Source organism: Nuphar pumila, chromosome 12 (assembly GCF_984573655.1).
Source record: "Nuphar pumila chromosome 12, dmNupPumi1.hap1.1, whole genome shotgun sequence".
Classification (NCBI taxonomy): domain Eukaryota; kingdom Viridiplantae; phylum Streptophyta; class Magnoliopsida; order Nymphaeales; family Nymphaeaceae; genus Nuphar; species Nuphar pumila.
Window position 1 is genome coordinate 106,332,049 of NC_143260.1, and position 17,712 is coordinate 106,349,760.

Here is a 17,712-nt window from a genome sequence, read left to right on the forward strand (position 1 = left end):
CCGGGTTGACTTGCTGGAGGGCCGAGCCATGCCGAGTCAATGAGTTGACTCGGCGAGTTTTAAAACACTGACACGAACTTTGCTCATTTCGCAAAATATTCTGAAAAAACTTTGGGCAGCCCTTACATTTGTCAATCTCATAAATAGACTTCCATCTAAAAACTTGAACAAGATTTCCCCATTTGAAAAATTATACGAAAAAGAACCTGATTATAGCAGGTTAAGGGTTTTTGGATGTAAATGTTTTGTCCTTACTGATAAAAATGACAAACTCTTTCCTAAGGCCATTCCTTGTGCGTTTCTTGGTTATTCTGAAACTCACAAAGGCTTTCGCTGTTATGATATTAAAAGTGATAAACTATATGTTTCCAGAAATGTGAGCTTCTTGGAAAATATTAGTGGTTTCGAAAAACTTGAAACTAATGACGAAAATATAAACTATTCCTTTCTGTTTGATTTATTGACCGAAGATGATGATACTAGTGATGATGAATCAAATCAAAATGACTTAAGTAATAATGAAACCCATTTTGAGTCCTCAACACTTCATCAACACATCAATGAAGAACCACATAGAGATCCCATAACCTACTCTCATAGAGATAGGAATACTTTCAGAAGTGCTCTCGAAAGATATGATAGTGAGTCTACTCCTTCGAGTGAAGAAAACCTTCGCAGGACCGAAAGATCAAGAAGACCCCCTTCTAGGTTCATCTCATATGAGTCATTTTCACCTAAATATAGAGCAAGCGCCATTGACTCTTACATAGAACCTAGGAACTTCGAGGAAGCACGAAAATGTCCGAAATGGATAGTCGCTATGAATAATGAACTAGAAGCTCTAAAAAAGCAAAAACATGGGAGTTTCAAGACCTTCCTAAAGACAAGAAAGCAATACGGTGTAGATGGGTGTTTAAGGTCAAGACTAAGAGTGATGGGTCCCTTGAGAGATATAAGGCCCGTTTAGTTGCAAAAGGATATGGTCAAAAATATGAGATTGATTATGAGGAGACCTTTGCCCCGGTAGCTCGGATGGTCACCGTCCGATGTCTTATAACCGTTGCCTCAATCAATAAATGGAACATCTATCAGATGGATGTTAAGAATGCTTTTTTAAACGGAGATCTAAACGAAGAAGTATATATGGATGCTCCTCCTGGAATGGAGTCTCCTAAAGGAAAAGTGATTCGCCTTCGGAAAGCACTTTATGGTTTAAAACAAGCTCCCAAGGCTTGGTATGATAGGTTTAACTCCGTAATGTTAGAAAATGGTTTTTCATCCTGCTTTACTGATACTGCTTTGTTTGTTAGAAAATCTAATGCAGGGATTGTTATTCTACTACTATATGTGGATGACATGCTTATAACTAGGAGCGATTCTAAAGGGATTAAAAGCATAAAATCCATTTTAAAGGATAAGTTTGAAATGTCTGACTTGGGTTTCTTAACTTATTTTTTGAGTATTGAGGTAGCATACTCTCATAGAGGATATTTTTTGTCTCAAACTAAGCTTGCATCTGAGATTATTGACAGGTCAGGTATTACAGACGATAAAATTTGTGAAACTCCTGTTATAGTAGGAGCTAAAATGAAGATTGATGATGGTGTTCCTCTCTCCGATCCTACTCCCTACAGGCAACTAGTAGGATCGTTGATGTACCTAAGTATCACCAGACCAGATATATCACATGCGGTGCATACGGCAAGTTAGTTTCAGCATGCACCAACTTCTGTTCACATGGGTGCTATCTTACGTGTCGTAAGATACCTAAAACACATTATTAATAAGGGAGTTTTTCTGTCTTCCTCTTCTGAGTTAAAATTAATTGCTTATACTGACTCTGATGGGAGAGGTGACCCAAATAACCGTCACTCCACCACTGGTTTTTGTGTATTCTTAGGAGACTCATTGATCTCATGGAGATGCAAGAAGCAACAAAAGGTGTCTCTATCATCAACTGAAGCCGAATATCGTGCCATGACGACTACTACCATGGAAATTGTTTGGATTCATCAGTTGCTGGAAGACATGGAGATCACTATTGAAGGGCCTACCAAGCTTTGCTGTGACAACAAAAGTGCGATTTATATTGCTAAAAATCACACTTTTCATGAGCGGACCAAACACATAGAGATGGATTGTCACTATGTTCGGGAGGCGTACCTCAAAGGAATCATTGACCTTCCATATGTCACGTCCGAATATCAGCTGGCGGATTTCTTCACTAAAGCCTTGTGTGCTTCGCGTTTCAACTTTCTTCTTAGCAAACTCTCGGTCATCCTGCCCTAAGTTTGAGGGGGGGTGTTAAATTATGTACCTAATCATTTAATGTAATATATATATTTTATATATATAAGGTAATACATATACATATATTAATATATATGTATATGTATCTACTTATTATATATAAAATATATATTTCCATTTGTTTAGCCGTAGGGGTAGTTTAGTCTTTTTCTCTATTTTACGCACATTCACTTTTTGAATCTGATTGTAAATTTATTTTTCTTTTATTTCTTTTTCATTTTTTTATTTTCTTTTATTTAATGTACCAAAAGGTACCTTGGGGGGCCCACTCACATAGACGTTGGGCCCCTCCAACGGTCACATTTGTGATAGTTGGAGGGGCTCCAACGTCTATGAGTGGAGCCCCTCCAAGGCCCCCTTTGGTGTTGTTATAAATAGGGGTTCTCCCCTTTGTATTCCCTCATGGCTTTGAGTCAAAGTCCAAGTGCTCAATAAATTGATTCCATTATTTTTATGCCTTTGCGCATTTGTGAGTTATTTGTGAGTTGTGCTTTTGTGCACAAGTGTTCTAAAGTGTTCTTATTATGCATTCGTGCCGGGTTTATTATCAAGAATATTAAGGTCTTGATTTTAGTATCTTGTTGGAGATACTTTCGCACTCTTGACATGGAGTAAACTTCAGCTGATGTCTATGTGATTGCCACAAAAATTGATGTAGGTAATAGCATATTCTTTGGCCACTTGGCCCACCACATGTAAAAGAAACCAACAGTTCGCCTTATTGAACATGATGTGGCTTCATTTGTTATGATATCTCATTTGTTGATTCCCTTTTTGAAGGTAGTGCTTGTAAGAAAATAGAATTCTCAAACAAACTTCAAATGCTTCTTCACGAATAAGCTCTCTCAAGAACCATAAAGGTGTTAGATTTTCACTGTTCAAGTCCTTCTACGCGTGAGAGCTGAGAAACAGAGAGAGAGAGAGAGAGAAAGGGAGAGAGAAATTGCAGAGAAAACCGATACCCACAATACGCAGGGTCGGCTGCTGTATATGCTACTTTATGTATTAACATTAGGGTACTAAAGTACCCTTATTACAATAAGATAATTTACAGAAACTGCCATTAATGAGTGTGTTAATGTAATGATCACGGGTCTGGATCTCCAGACCCGTGACCCGTAATAACAACACTTCTTTTCACCCTCCCTCAAGTTGTGCATGGTCTTGAACCATGAGCAACTTGCCTTTTAACATCCAAAACCTGTCTTTTGTCAATCCTTTTGTAAATATATCCGCTACTTGATCTGTAGTTCGAACAAATTCAGGCTCAATCTCTTTCTCTTCTACCTTTTGTCTCACAAAATGCTGATATATTTCAATATGTTTGGCACGACTGTGATGGATTGGATTAAAAGACATACTAATGGCACTCTGGTTGTCACACAAAAGAAGTGATCGAGAGATCGATTCTCCTACTTCTGTCAGTAAGTGTCTAATCCAAGTAGCCTCAGCAGTGGCGACTGCCATTGACCTGTATTCAGCGTCTGTACTGGATCTGGCAACAACCTTTTGTTTCTTACTACTACAAGAAACCAAATTCATCCCAACAAACGCACAATAACCGGATACTGATCTGTGTTCATCTGGGTCTCCTGCCCAGTCCGCATCAGAATAAACAGTGATCTCATGTGCATTTTGCCTATTTGTCTTTCGCTTATATGTGAGGCCATCCCCAACCGTTCCCTTCAGATATCGAAGTATCTGTTTAACTGCTTCCATATGCCCTTCACATGAGGCATGCATAAATTGAGAAACTTGATTCACCGATTAGACTATATCAAGGCGAGTAAAAGTGAGGTATTGTAACATACCCACTATGCTACGGTACTGTGTGGGATTATCAAGTGGATCTCCATCTTGAGAGCTAAGCTTTTGATGAAGAACGCTAGGAGTGCTCAAGGGCCTGCAGTCTTTCATACCCGCCTTATTGCGAACATCAATGGTATACTTATGTTGAGTGAGAGTCATCTCTTCAGAAGTACTGTCGACTTCAACTCCGAGAAAGTATCGTAGTTTGCCAAGGTCCTTCATTTTGAACCTCTGATTCAAGAGATGTTTGACTTCTTCAATATGCTCATTGGAATTACCAGTGAGGATGATATCATCTACATATATCAACAAGAGTAATTGTGTCTTGGTTCTTGAATATAAATAAGGAGTGGTCAAGAATAGATCTCTTAAAACCATATTTTTGGATTTCAAGAGAAAAGCTGTCGAACAAAGATCGAGATGCCTGCTTCAATCCATATATCGCCCTTTTTAGTCTGCAGACATATTTTGTAGGATGGCCTTCTGCGTAACCAGTGGGTTGTTCCATGTATACTTCTTCTCTCAAATCTCCATGAAGAAAAGCATTCTTCACATCAAATTGGCTAATAGTCAATAGCTAGAGAAAGTATGACTCTGATTGTCCCCATCCTCACCACTGGACTAAAGGTTTCATCATAATCCTGTTCTTGGTCCTGTGTAAAACCTTTGGCTACAAGTCTCGCCTTGTATCGCTCTATAGTCCCATCTGGTTTATACTTTATTTTGTACCCCATTTCGAACCAACAACGTTTCTGTCAGGTGGTCTTGATACGACATCCCACGTACTACATTCATGTACAGCTTCCATCTCTTCATTCATTGCTTCAATCCATCTTTTGGAATTTGATGCTTGAGAGAACGTTGTGGGTTCATCTTCTTTATTCAAGGCTGTTAGAAAGAGTTGAAAATCTAATGAGAAATTTTCATAACTGACCCACCTTTCAATTGGATGCCGAGAACGTGTGGATCTTCTAGTATCAACGATGCTGGATGTAGAAGACATGTCCATGTCTGAATTAACTATGGTGGGCGGCTCTTTTTCTCGTCGAGTGTAGACAAGGCCTTTATACCTTTCTGGATTCAAAGATGGGTCTGCATTTTCATGAGCAATCATTTCATCGGTAGACACGTCTCTTATCCTTTTGAGTGCAATTTGAGCAAGTATCACTAGCTTCTGAGAGAAGTTCATAATTCAACCAAGGATAATAAGCCTCAACTTTAGGTTTTGATTCTGAAGAACTAGTACATCGACAATCAAAATTCAATTCATCGAAGATGACATTTATTGATATTTTGATGCGCTTGCTCACAGGATCATAGCACCTGTACCCTTTATAGTCATCAGCATAACCCACAAACCTGCATTTCAGGGCCTTGTCCTGAAACTTATGTCTCATTGAACTGTCAATATGAACATAGCATAAACAACCAAACACATGCAAATCATAGTAGTTGGGATGTACACCAAAAAAGAGACAAGTAAGAAGACTTGTTTTCCAGAATAGTCATGGGCAGTTGATTTATCACATGAACTGCAGAATGAAAAGCCTCTGTCCATAAAGTGATCGGAAGGCTATTGTCATGCATCATGCTCATCGCACTCTCAACAATATGGCGATGCTTTCTTTCAACAATCTCATTCTGCTGAGGTGTATGTGAGCAAGACACCTTTTTTCTTATCCCGTTACTTTGAAGGAAGTTAGTAAAGTCAATGAAAGAGAATTCACCTCCTCCGTCACATTGGAAACTTAGGATGTTTTCAGAAAATTGGTTTTTGACATAGGAATGGAAGTTTCGGAACAACTTGAAAGTCTCAGATTTGTGTTTCATGAAAAATATCCAAGAATAGCGTGAATAACTGTCAACAAATAAAAGATAATATCTAGTTCCAGATATGGAAGCAACTGGAGCAGGTCCCCAAACATCAGAACAGATAGTCTCAAAAGGTCTTGAAGCTTTTTTATTGACAGAATGAAATGGTAAGACATGACTCTTACATAAGAAACAACTGGAACATTTGTTGTCATTGACATTTATTCCTAAACTTGACTTGGGAATGAGGTTATTTGAAACAAGCTTTTCAACTACTACTGCAGTAACCTAGACGACCATGCCAAAGATTTGGCTTATTGATTTCAGAGACACTGAAAACACAAAGGTTCATATACACAAAGTAAACACTTAAGAACCACTAGGGTTCACACACAAAATACTCAAAAGAGAGATTCACAATGAAAAAGTGAAGAATATATTTCATTCAAGTGGGACAAAACCCACACAAAAATTATATGATACAATGGGGTAACACCCCATATTTATACATGAAATGAGATGACAAGGGAGAGTTGTTGGACACTCCAACGTCTCTAAATAGAGCTGTTGGAGTGTCCAACGACTCTATGTAGCTTTTGCTTTTTGACTTGGTAAAAAAGCAAAAGGGCTATGCTATGTCCAAAACTGAAAAAATAATAGCTTTTGCTTTTTGACTTAGTCAAAAAGCAAAAGGTCTATGCTATGTCCAAAACTGAAAAATAAACTAAAAGTAAAAAATCTAACTAACCTATGCTATTGTAACTAAACTGAAAAAAAATGTTACATATTATGGGATATTTACATATGAGATTCTCTATGAGATTACATTTTTTAACACTCCCCCTCAAACTTACGGTTAACAACCAAAAGTTTGTCCAAGAGAAATTTAAATCGAGGAGTAGCGAGTGGTTTGGTAAAGAAATCTGTCAGTTAAAATTCTGAGGAGACATACGGAAGATCAATGGTGCCTTGTAGGAATTCCTCACGTACATAGTGACAGTCCATTTCGATATGCTTGGTTTGTTCGTAGAATGTCCGATTGCTGGCAATGTAAATGGAACTTTTGTTGCCACAACATAGCCGTGATGCACTTGTACTTGTAACACCCATATCATGAAGTAGTCATCTCAACCTGACCACTTCCATGGTGGTGGTAGTCGTGGCTCTGTACTCGGTTTCAGTAGACGAAAGAGAGACCTTCTGTTGCTTCTTACACCTCCATGAGATCAATGACTCTTCAAGGAACACACACAGCCTAGTAGTTGAGTGTCAATCATTTGAATCTCCTCCCCAATCTACATTTGTATAAGCAGTTAATTCGAGTGTGGAAGAAGCAAACAAAAACAATCCTCAAAAAATGGAAGTTTTAATATATCTAATAATGCATAACACAACTCCCATATGAATAGAAGTGGGAGCATGCTGAAATTGACTTGCTGTGTGAACAACATGTGCAATGTCAGGTCTTGTAATGGAGAGGTAAGACAACGCCCCAACAAGTTGTCTATAAGGTGTTGGGTTCTCAAGAGGTTCTCCATCGTCAATTTTCATTTTGATGTTCACAACTTCAGGAGTATCAACATGTTTGTCATCTGTGGTTCCTGACCTGTCAATAATATCAAGAGCAAATTTAGATTGAGTTAGTAAATAACCTCTAGGAGAATAAACTACTTCAATATCAATTTTTTTAAAAAACCTAAATCAGTCATTTCAAAGTTGTTTTTGAGAAATTTTTTGATATTGTCAACTCCTTGTTTATCACTTCCTGTGATGATCATGTCGTCCACATAGAGAAGAAGAATGATGATCCCTGCATTAGATTTCTTAATAAACAAAGCTGTGTCAGTAAGACAAAATTGAAAACCAAAATCAAGCATAACCTTACTGAATTTATCATACCAGACTTTTGGAGCTTGCTTAAGACCATATAATGCTTTATGTAACCGAAGAGCTTTTCTTTGAGGAACTTCAATGTCAGGAAGTGGTTTTATATAAACCTCTTCGGCTAGACTTTCATTGAGAAATGCATTCTTGACATCCATTTGAAAGATATGTCATTTCTTTATGGAGGCAAGGGCTATTAGAGTTCTTATGGTAGTCATTCTAGCGATTGGTGCAAAGGTTTCTTCGTAGTCTATTCCATATTCTTGTGAATAGCCTTTAGCGACTAGTCGAGCTTTAAAACGTTCAAGAGTGCCATCACTCTTAGTTTTAACTTTGTATACCCATCGACATCCTATGAGCTTTTTCCCAGGTGGAATATCTTGAATAATTCACGTGTTTGCCTTTTCTAAGGCATTTAACTCCGCTGTCATAGCTTCGACCCATTCTGGATATTCTTTTGTTGTATTATGGTTTGAAGGTCCTATATAGAAATGCAATAGGGCAATATATGCTTGATGTTTTGGTGAAAAAGATTCGTAGGATACAAATTTTCCGGGCACTCTTGATACCTTAGATGATTTTCTGGTTTCTATTTGATCCTGTGCTTTAATATATTTTTCTAGAGCACAAGGTTGCTCTAGATTTCCTCGCCTGAAGTATTGAATGCAATCTGGATGAGATGTTTCAACATTGATTATACTATTTTGATCTTCTTGATCAACTTCTTCTTCATTAATTTTCGAAACTAAGCCTAACAAGGAGTATTCATCAACCTCTCTAGGGTTTTTAGTTTCAAAGAAACTTTCGTTTTCTAAGAAAGATACATTTTGTGCCACATATAACTTCCTAGTTCTGAGATCAAGGCATCTATAGCCTTTCTGATTGCTTGCATAACCAAAGAATGCACAAGGAATGACCCGAGGGGAAAGCTTGTCATTTTTGTTGGAGAAAACAAAACATTTGCAACCAAATACTCTTAATCGCGAATAATCTGAAGTTTGTTTAAAAAGTTTTTCAATAGGTGATACATTTTTTAACAAAGATTATGGCATTCTATTAATGAGATATACCACAGTTAGCATAGCTTCGACCCAAATTTTTTTAGATACTTGATGAGTAATGAGCAGAGTTCTTGTTGTTTCTATAATGTGTCTATGTTTTCGTTCTACTAAACCATTTTCCTGTGGGGTATATAGGCATGACTTTTGATTTAAAATTCCATGTAAATTTAAATAATCGATAAATTCTTTTGATAAATAGTCTCTCCCTGAATCAGTGCGAAATATAGAGATATCATTCTTAAATTGGTTCTTAACCAATTTTTGAAATATTTGAAAATGTAAAAATACTTCAGATTTATGTTTGAGAAAATAAATCCAGGTATGTCTTGTAAAATCATGTACAAAACCTCCTGATATGACAGGTGCAGGACCCCATACATCCGAATGTACTTACTCAATAGGTCAAGAAGAGATAAAATTTCTTTCTTGAAAGGGCAATCTCTTTATTTTTTCAAGAATACATTTTTCACATTTAAATGTCTTAGAATTACAAAAGTTTTCCATATTTGGAAAAAACTGAATTTTGGATATATTAGGATGACCAAGTCTCTTGTGCCATAAATCCAAGTCTATTTTCTGAATATTACAACAAAACGTATCTTGGGAATTTTCAAAAGATTCATGTAGTATAGGTCTCTTTCTCTATGGCCTTCCCCACACAGCTTCCCTGACTGGTGATCCTGCACTTGGCAACCACGAGAAGAGAAGGAAATGTTATATCTATGATCAGATAATTGAGAAACGAATAAGAGATTGAGGTTCAATTTTGGAATATATCTAATTTGAGGAATATGAAACCCTTTTAAGTTTTGAGAAGTTTTTTTCAAAATTTTCTATTGCTTTAATTTCTAGTGATGTTCTATCAACAGTAAAAACATTGGACCCATTTGAATTATGACATTCGGACAACATTTTGATATTTGGAGTCATATGAAAAGAAGCACCTGAGTCAAGAAGCCATAGAGTTTTACCTGGATTGGAAGTGCTCCCTTGAGTAGAGGTCTAAGAGCTTCCACCAATTGTGCCAGAGACATGCTTCCAATGGAAGATTCAGTTGATTCTTGTGGTGGTCCGACGGCAGCGACCTTTTTCTCATTAGGGCTTTCTTAATTTTGGGCAATGGGTTTTTACATGTCCCGGTTCACGGCAATAGTATCAAATGATTTTTCTTCTTTCAAAATCATTTCCTTGTTTTTCATTATTTCATCTTCCATAGTTAGGAGGTTTGTAAGTCCTAACATAGTTTTCGGGTTTCGAGACAGTTAGAACTGAGTTGTCATCATTCTTGGAGATCCTACTTTTGAGTCTATTTTCTTTCATACTTAACTCCTCTATTGTGTCTTCTATTGAGGGCACTTTTCCACGATGAAGGAGAATAGACTTAGTGGATTCAAATTCCGATCTTAATCCACTAATGAAATGAAAAAAGTGTTCTGCATTGATTTGATTTTGGCGGAGTTCAATATCTTGTGGACAATGCCATTTTGGTTCAAGAAGAGCTAATTCTTCCCATAATTCCGACAAGCCATTGTAATACTCCCTAATGCTCATGTCTCCTTGAACCATATTTCTTACTTTGGTTTGAAGATTGCACATGTGCAATATCCTTTAGAGAATACTTTCTCTTAAGATAGTTCCAAGCTTCATTTGCATGCTCAAATTTTGCTAAACTTGAGCATTTCTTTATATCAACACTCGAAATAAGCCAAGACATGATCTTGGCATGTCCCATACACCATTCTTTCCACTTTTTCTCGTACGTAGATATGGTTATAACTCTTTCTACCTCCGTGAGAGGTATTTCCTTTTCTCCTTCATCTTTTGTAAGAATTAGAGTAGGTTCCTCATCGGTTCCATCTACTAATCCCCATAAACCTTTGCCCTATATATGATGCTTCGTAATCGAAGCCCATGTGACATAGTTGAAATCATTTAGTTTGATGGGCTTAATGTGACATTATCATTGTCATCCATTTTACAATATTTGGAAAAATAAATAAGAGGAAAGATAAATAGAAGAATACTCTACCACAAATGGTGAATACAAATATCCTTCAAGCTTTTTACGCCTCCACACGATCACTACTTGTAAGAACCTCGTGTAGCATGTTTCCCAATGCACGAAAAGACTTATCTTGATTGCTTGAACCTTGCTCTGATACTATGTCACATGGGTGCGGGTGCGACACAATTTTAAAATTTTTGGACACGGGGACTCAGCTATATATATATATATATTATTTTTTAAAAAAGTGCACAGACACACACAGTCTGTGTCCGTGCACAGCACAGCACTGTGCACAACACTGCGCACTGACTCTTTTTATTTATTTTTTTTAAATAAAAAATATAAAAAAATCGTTTTTTAGGGACAAATGAACATTTTTGGACTCGGTCAAAGTTGACTGAGTCCAAAATGTGGTCGGACTCGGCCTTGACTCGTTGACCGAGTCTGACTCGGCATTGATCGAGTCCAGGCCGAGTCCGAAGCCACACCTGTGTCGGGGCGTGTCGACTCGGGTGCGGCACCTCCCTAGCCGAGTCCGTGTGACATAGCTCTGATACCATGTAAGAAAATAGAATCCTCAAACAAACTTCAAATGCTTCTTCACGAATACGCTCTCTCAAGAACCATAAAGGTTCATACACAAAGTAAACACTTAAGAACCACTAGGGTTCACACACAAAATACTCGAAAGAGAGATTCACAATGAAAAAGTGAAGAATATATTTCATTCAAGTGGGACAAAACCCACACAAAAGTATATGATACAATGGGGTAACACCCCATATTTATACATGAAATGAGATGGCGAGGGAGAGTTGTTGGACACTCCAACGTCTCTAAATAGAGCCGTTGGAGTGTCCAACGACTCTATGTAGCTTTTGCTTTTTGACTTAGTAAAAAGCAAAAGGTCTATGCTATGTCCAAAACTGAAAAATAAACTAAAAGTAAAAAATCTAACTAACCTATGCTATTGTAACTAAACTGAAAAAAAAGATTACATATTATGGGATATTTACATATGAGATTCTCTATGAGATTACAATTTTTAACAATGCTTTCTGATTTTGTGATGACAACGAGGGTGTGAAATCTTTGAGCCAATAAACCGTGGTTTTGAAGATTGTCTTGAACACTATTAAGAGATATAGACTGAAGTCTAGAAATGTCCTCTATGCCAAATTCCATAGTTACTAATATCAGTTTTGCAATCTCGGAGAGTGTTCTTTCGAGTAAATTTACTTAGGAAAATATCAGGATAACCTTGGGGAATATTTAAAAGAGAAATAGTAATGCATTTGAAAAATTAAACATTTAAAGAATTTCCAAAAGTAAATTTCTCAGAAATATCCTGAAAATGTTGTGATAATATCATAAAGTTGACTTGACATTTTAGTTTTTATGAAATGTTTTGATATTTTTCTCTCTTTTTGCTTTTCTAATAATATTTTAAAAGGGGTTATTTTCAAAATCTTGCTGATATTGGTGTGTATGCTCTATGCCTATTTATTTATGGATAAGGATTAGGCTTGACCTGCTCCCGGCTTGACCTGCTCCCGTTCTTTGGTACAGTCCATTCTTGAGATCATTGTGATACCAATGCCTATCTTATTATGAGCTTGTGATTGTGAACCTTATGCTCAACTATTTTCTAGATTGACATTCTAACCTCCTTTTCTGTGAAAGGTGGCACCTGTAATTCTTTTTTCGACCTCTATTTTATGAATCCTACAAGTGCCTTCTGGATAAACCTATTCCAAAATATTGGGCCGCTTCTACTATATCCCATCCTCTTCCACCAAGGTGTGTTCTATAATTAAATGAGAAATATAACTAAGTCCATATTTGGCGGAAGCAATTTGAATCTTCTGTAAGCAGTGAGATGGATAAGCACACACGGCATTGTCATCTTGTAAAGCTCAATAGTTGTCATTTTGCTTAAATACCTTTTAGGCTTTTAGCTGTGTTTCTTTTGCCTATTTAAACTTCAAGAGATATCTAAATCAAATGCTTCCGAAGTTTATATTGATGTTTAAATTTAATGCATGATATTTCTCTCATTGCCTTTCTGCTGCTGTTTATTGATTTATTACAGATCAGGTGGAAGAAAGTTCTATCCTGGTAAAGAAGATGATGGTGGCTACAGATATGCCACTCAGAGCGGGTCTGAATCACGGATACTCCAGCTTGGGTACTTTTGACTGTAGCAACTTGAGATTGTGGCAAACAATGGTTTCTCTTGATCCCTTTGAAAATTGATGCGAGAGAACTTTGAAATCTAAACTTGCAGTGTGGCACATTATATCCTCCTTTTTTTTCTTATCTGGACCTGAATCATGGCTAAGATCTCTCAGTGTGGAGAAAGGAAGCTCTCCTTAAGGGCACTAGTGTAAATTGGGGTCAAATGTTGCAGCAGAACATTATACGTCCATGGTAATTTATTGCCTGTTTGTGCTGGGTTTTTGGTTACTCTTCTTAACATGGAGAATGATTTCCACTGATCTGGCATTGATCTGATTTTGGATTCTGAAGGTAATTGATAGCTTGCCCCCCATCCCTTCTCTTCTTTGTTTACTCTATTTTCCTTCTCTATCCCTTGTTGGTGCATTTTGCTGTTTAATCTGTTGCTAATTCGCGGTCAAACAATCAATTTACCTGTTGATTTTTCCTCTCTCCTAATTCTTGTTGCTTTGTTTTATGCCTACTTCTCCATGACAAATTGAGGATCCATCTGCATGAAATGCTAGTTTGATTTTTGATATCAGCTGCCTCTTATTCTTTCTAATATTGTGTTGAAATCTTAAACTAATATTTTTATTGTTATTGTTGTTTTACCAGTATCATTAGTATCTAAACTGGAATTTGCTAAATGAATATTGTCACTGTGTTTCTCTTGGAACTTTTTTTTTATACTGTTCTACCATACATTTCTTTGATTTAATAATTATTTTTCCATACATAGCTGATTCAATGCTGGTTCCAGACTATTGAATAACGTTGGTGGATGCTCTAATATATGGTGTTTAGTCTGTCTGTAGGTCAAGCTCCAGCTTCTAGGCATTTTAGTTTTCCTTTTCCTTTCCTGAAATGCTTGTTTGAAGCAGCAGGTTTACATGTGGGGCCAACATGACCCCAGTAGACCCTGAGCTTGGGTTGTTCGAGCTCAGGTTGGTACTGAATGTGTTCCATCTTGGATCAAGCTCAAATCGAGCTTGAACATAAGTATTCAGGCTTGGCTTGGTAGAACTAGAGTTTGTTCGTGTTTGGCTTGGCAAGGGTCCAGTGTAAAATGTCTTTTTCAGTTTGTTTGAAAAGAGGGTCAGCCGCATTTGTGGAGAGTCCTTGTGTGATACCCATCTCTTTTATTAAAAATATAATTTTTAAAAACTTGATTAGATAGGAGGGGGTCCCATCTCTTACCATTTTACTAGAAAGATTTTTTTTTTCGTTTAATTGAAGAAAGGGGCTGCAAATTGTAAAGTGGATGTCTCACTTATTAAAACAAATATCTTTTCAACTTGATGACATAGAAGGGGGTCCCACCTCTCACATTCTGTGGTTTTATTACTTTTTTAGCCTTCGTTAGTGTAGGACCTGACCCGTCCATTAATCAAAAGTACTACTCTCCACTTGTTCTTTAAATAGCAAAAACCTAACCTGCCCACTTCAAGTTTCTTTTTTTTTCTGGGGAATATGAGGAGGGTCAACCCTGAGGCCTTGACATTTCTAAGGTCAAGATTCAGTCCTTATCTTGTTTATGGTATTTAATATATTGTTTATATCTTATAACCAAGTCCAGACTTGCTTGTCCATGCTTAATTAATCTTTATTCTGTTCATGGGCTTGGTTCAAGTAATTAGACGAGTTTGGTCTCTGGCTCGATTCATTTTCTTATATACAAGCTTGAGTCAATCCTTAACAAGCCAAGCCCGTGCTTTTGACGAATGGATTGGCTTATAGTGCACTCTTGTATCTGTCGGGAATTATGTTGAAGGCTTTTGTTTGGGGTGTGTCTGGTTACCAAGTTGAGAATTATTGTGATTGAGACAAGACCCTACTATTATTTTGTTTGGGTAACTTTTCCATGAGACTCCCACGTTTGCTGTTTCCTCAAGAATTCCTGAAGTCAAATGACAAAAGTATAATCCAAGATACCATCTATAGAGATGGTAATCTAATTGTTTACCTTTCCCCTGCAGTCACATGAATTCACATTTCACTTAAATGAGAATTCAAGTCCACCCTAAATTCACACCTTTGTCTGCTTTTTTATCATCTTTGGAGGGCTGATTTTACTGGGTATTAGTACTTTTCTTTCTGCTTGCAATTGTGTTGCTTACATGTCTTAGAGAACAGTTCCACTCATTTGTTTCAACACTGATTCCCTGCCTTTCTGGAGAATAAAACATCTTTTGTTTAGATAACCCAGCATGAAGGAGTTTCATTCAACAATCTATAGGACATTTTACAAATGACATATTATCTTATGTTGGTGAGACATCTGGTGTCAACAACTCTGTCCAAAAATGCTGATCATGTTGATATCTGTTCCTTTTTATATAAACTGGTTATTTGTATCAGGATGTTACACTGTTTCATTGTTCTTTGCAAGTCTGGAATTCAGATCCAGTGTCAAGCTTTTGTTGGTATCATGGTGGATTTTATATCATATGCTTTGGAAAAATTGTAACGAAACATTCCTTTCTGTTCTTAAATTATTATTTGTATGTGAATGCCATTTAAAGAATATTCCTTTTCCTTTCTACTGTTAGATTGATGTGCATTCATCTTAGGACATGGAGATGCCGGAAATGCAGTTGAAACACCTTTAATCCCAGTGTATGTTTAAACCCAATGCATTTAGATTCTAGTCAGACTTTTTCCTGTTGTTAGGGCCTTTTTAGTTCTGATGTTCATTTTGAGATGTCTGAGAGTTTTTATTTTTATTTTTTTTGGTTTTGATGTTTATTTTGATTCTCGTGTCCACTGACATTGCATAGTTCAATCACGTCTGACTTGAGTGTCACATAGGGACTTGCCTCAACTGTACCTTGGGCCTACGATTGCTTCAAGTACTAAAACCAAATAACAGTGATCTGACCGATTTTCAAGCCCGAGTTACCTTGTGATTATTGCTTTACTTAAAGTGAAGCTAGAACTCTATTACCAATGCTGCAGCTTTACCACTTCAAACAGTAGAAACACTAGGGTTTTTATTGTGCTGTGGAGCTTTCTGTTACTGATCAAATTTCTCATATTATATCGTCTTGCAGGTTTGGAGTATGACAGATCAATTTAGCTTGAAGACTAGTGCTGCGATCCCTATATTTGGAAAAGTTGGGCTTTCCTTCTCTCTCTGTCTGCTTTTGTTAATCAAAATGTTGGAGATCTGGAGCCAACAGAACATTACACATCACCTGAAATTGCCAAACTTATTTGGTGTCCATTTTCTCCACTATTTACATAGATATGGTACTTTCTAAGGCTCCAAGCGATCTACAGCAGTTGGAGGTTTTTAACAATTTGTTGTGTTTGTTCTAATGCTCCCCGGCGCCTATCTCACCGCATCCAAGTTGGGAGGAATGCATTCTGTGGTATTGGATCTACTATCAAGCAAACATTTTATCTCATCTGTGGGTGTTTATAGCTTCCCACAAATCAACATGGTGATTTTTTTTCCTGATATACTTGTATGGCTTCCACTGTGATCCTACAGGGGATTCAGTTGTTTCTCGACCAAGGATGTGAGCTTGATGTTCCATCCTTTGTGGTTGTCCAAAATTGGGTTTCCCTTGTGGTTGGTAAATTAGAGGATGACAGGTACATAGATATCACAAGTGGGAGTTACAGCAATAATTAAGGCTATGTTTGGGAGCCTTGAAATGGGACTGAAACACGGGCTCAGTGTGTGCCAAAATATCGTTTTGCCAATGTATGATGTTGAGAGATGGAGTTGCCAAAACATCTCGAGAAAGGTGTTGAAATGTGGTGTTTGGCCTGCCAACAGTCCCAATGCATTGTTTTAGCAATGCCATTGCTCTCAAACAGCAGAGCATGGCGGAAACCACAACTCAACCCCCAATTCCAGGCTCCCAAACATAGCCTAATTCATTTTGCTGTCTTGATTTGTTCTGGTCTATCCCCAAGCAGTGGGTGCAAAACAGTGGAGACCATATCAGGTCAGAGGCACCTCTGGTGATAGTGTTGTCAGAGGTGCCTTGTATGCCGTTCATCAATGAGTTAACGACAACCCAAACTTTATCACTTTTCTTGTAATTTTCATTGATGAGGAAGTAAACTTCTTGAGTTTGGATGCAAAAGCAGTGACATGACACCTTCTAAACAAGAATAAATTATGTCAGTCAACTAATGTTTTTTCAAGATTAGAACACCCCGATTTGAGACTTCGGGAGTCCAAGTTCGGTTGGTATTACTTTTCCTCTGAGTTAAAAAAAAAGATGGTTAAATTTTTTTGTATTATTTTTCAATAATTTATTTATTTTACATAGTTTATCATTCATAATAAAAGAGAGTAATAATTATATAGATGTTCAATGACAAGAAAGTAAAAACTATCAAGTGCTCTGTCGAAGTAGTTCATTAAGTTGTGTGCTAGTATGTTTGAAACCTACAATTGTAATTAAAAAGAGGGTGAGTTTATACCTCAATAAAAAATAATTATAAGTAAATAAACATTATATGGTGGGCTCTAAGCTTCTAGTTTGAGTTTAGTTTTTGACACAATACATGTTTGTATGTTTTAATTATTTTTCAATATACTCTTAAGTATTCTATCATACCAAATTAATCCTAGGTCGGCTATACCGGTCA

At 37.0% G+C, this 17,712-nt stretch overlaps 1 protein-coding gene across 2 annotated transcripts in view; it reads left to right on the top strand.

The window, feature by feature from the left end:
* LOC149821483 (coronatine-insensitive protein 1-like) overlaps positions 1–17,198 on the top strand; it is a 63,830-nt gene extending 46,632 nt beyond the window's left edge. For both annotated transcript variants that reach the window (XM_089983110.1, XM_089983111.1), the window contains 2 exons: positions 12,977–13,413; positions 16,155–17,198. The gene's annotated coding sequence lies outside the window, so the exon portion shown is untranslated. The remainder of the gene's footprint in view (positions 1–12,976; positions 13,414–16,154) is intronic.
* Positions 17,199–17,712: the final 514 nt, after the last annotated feature.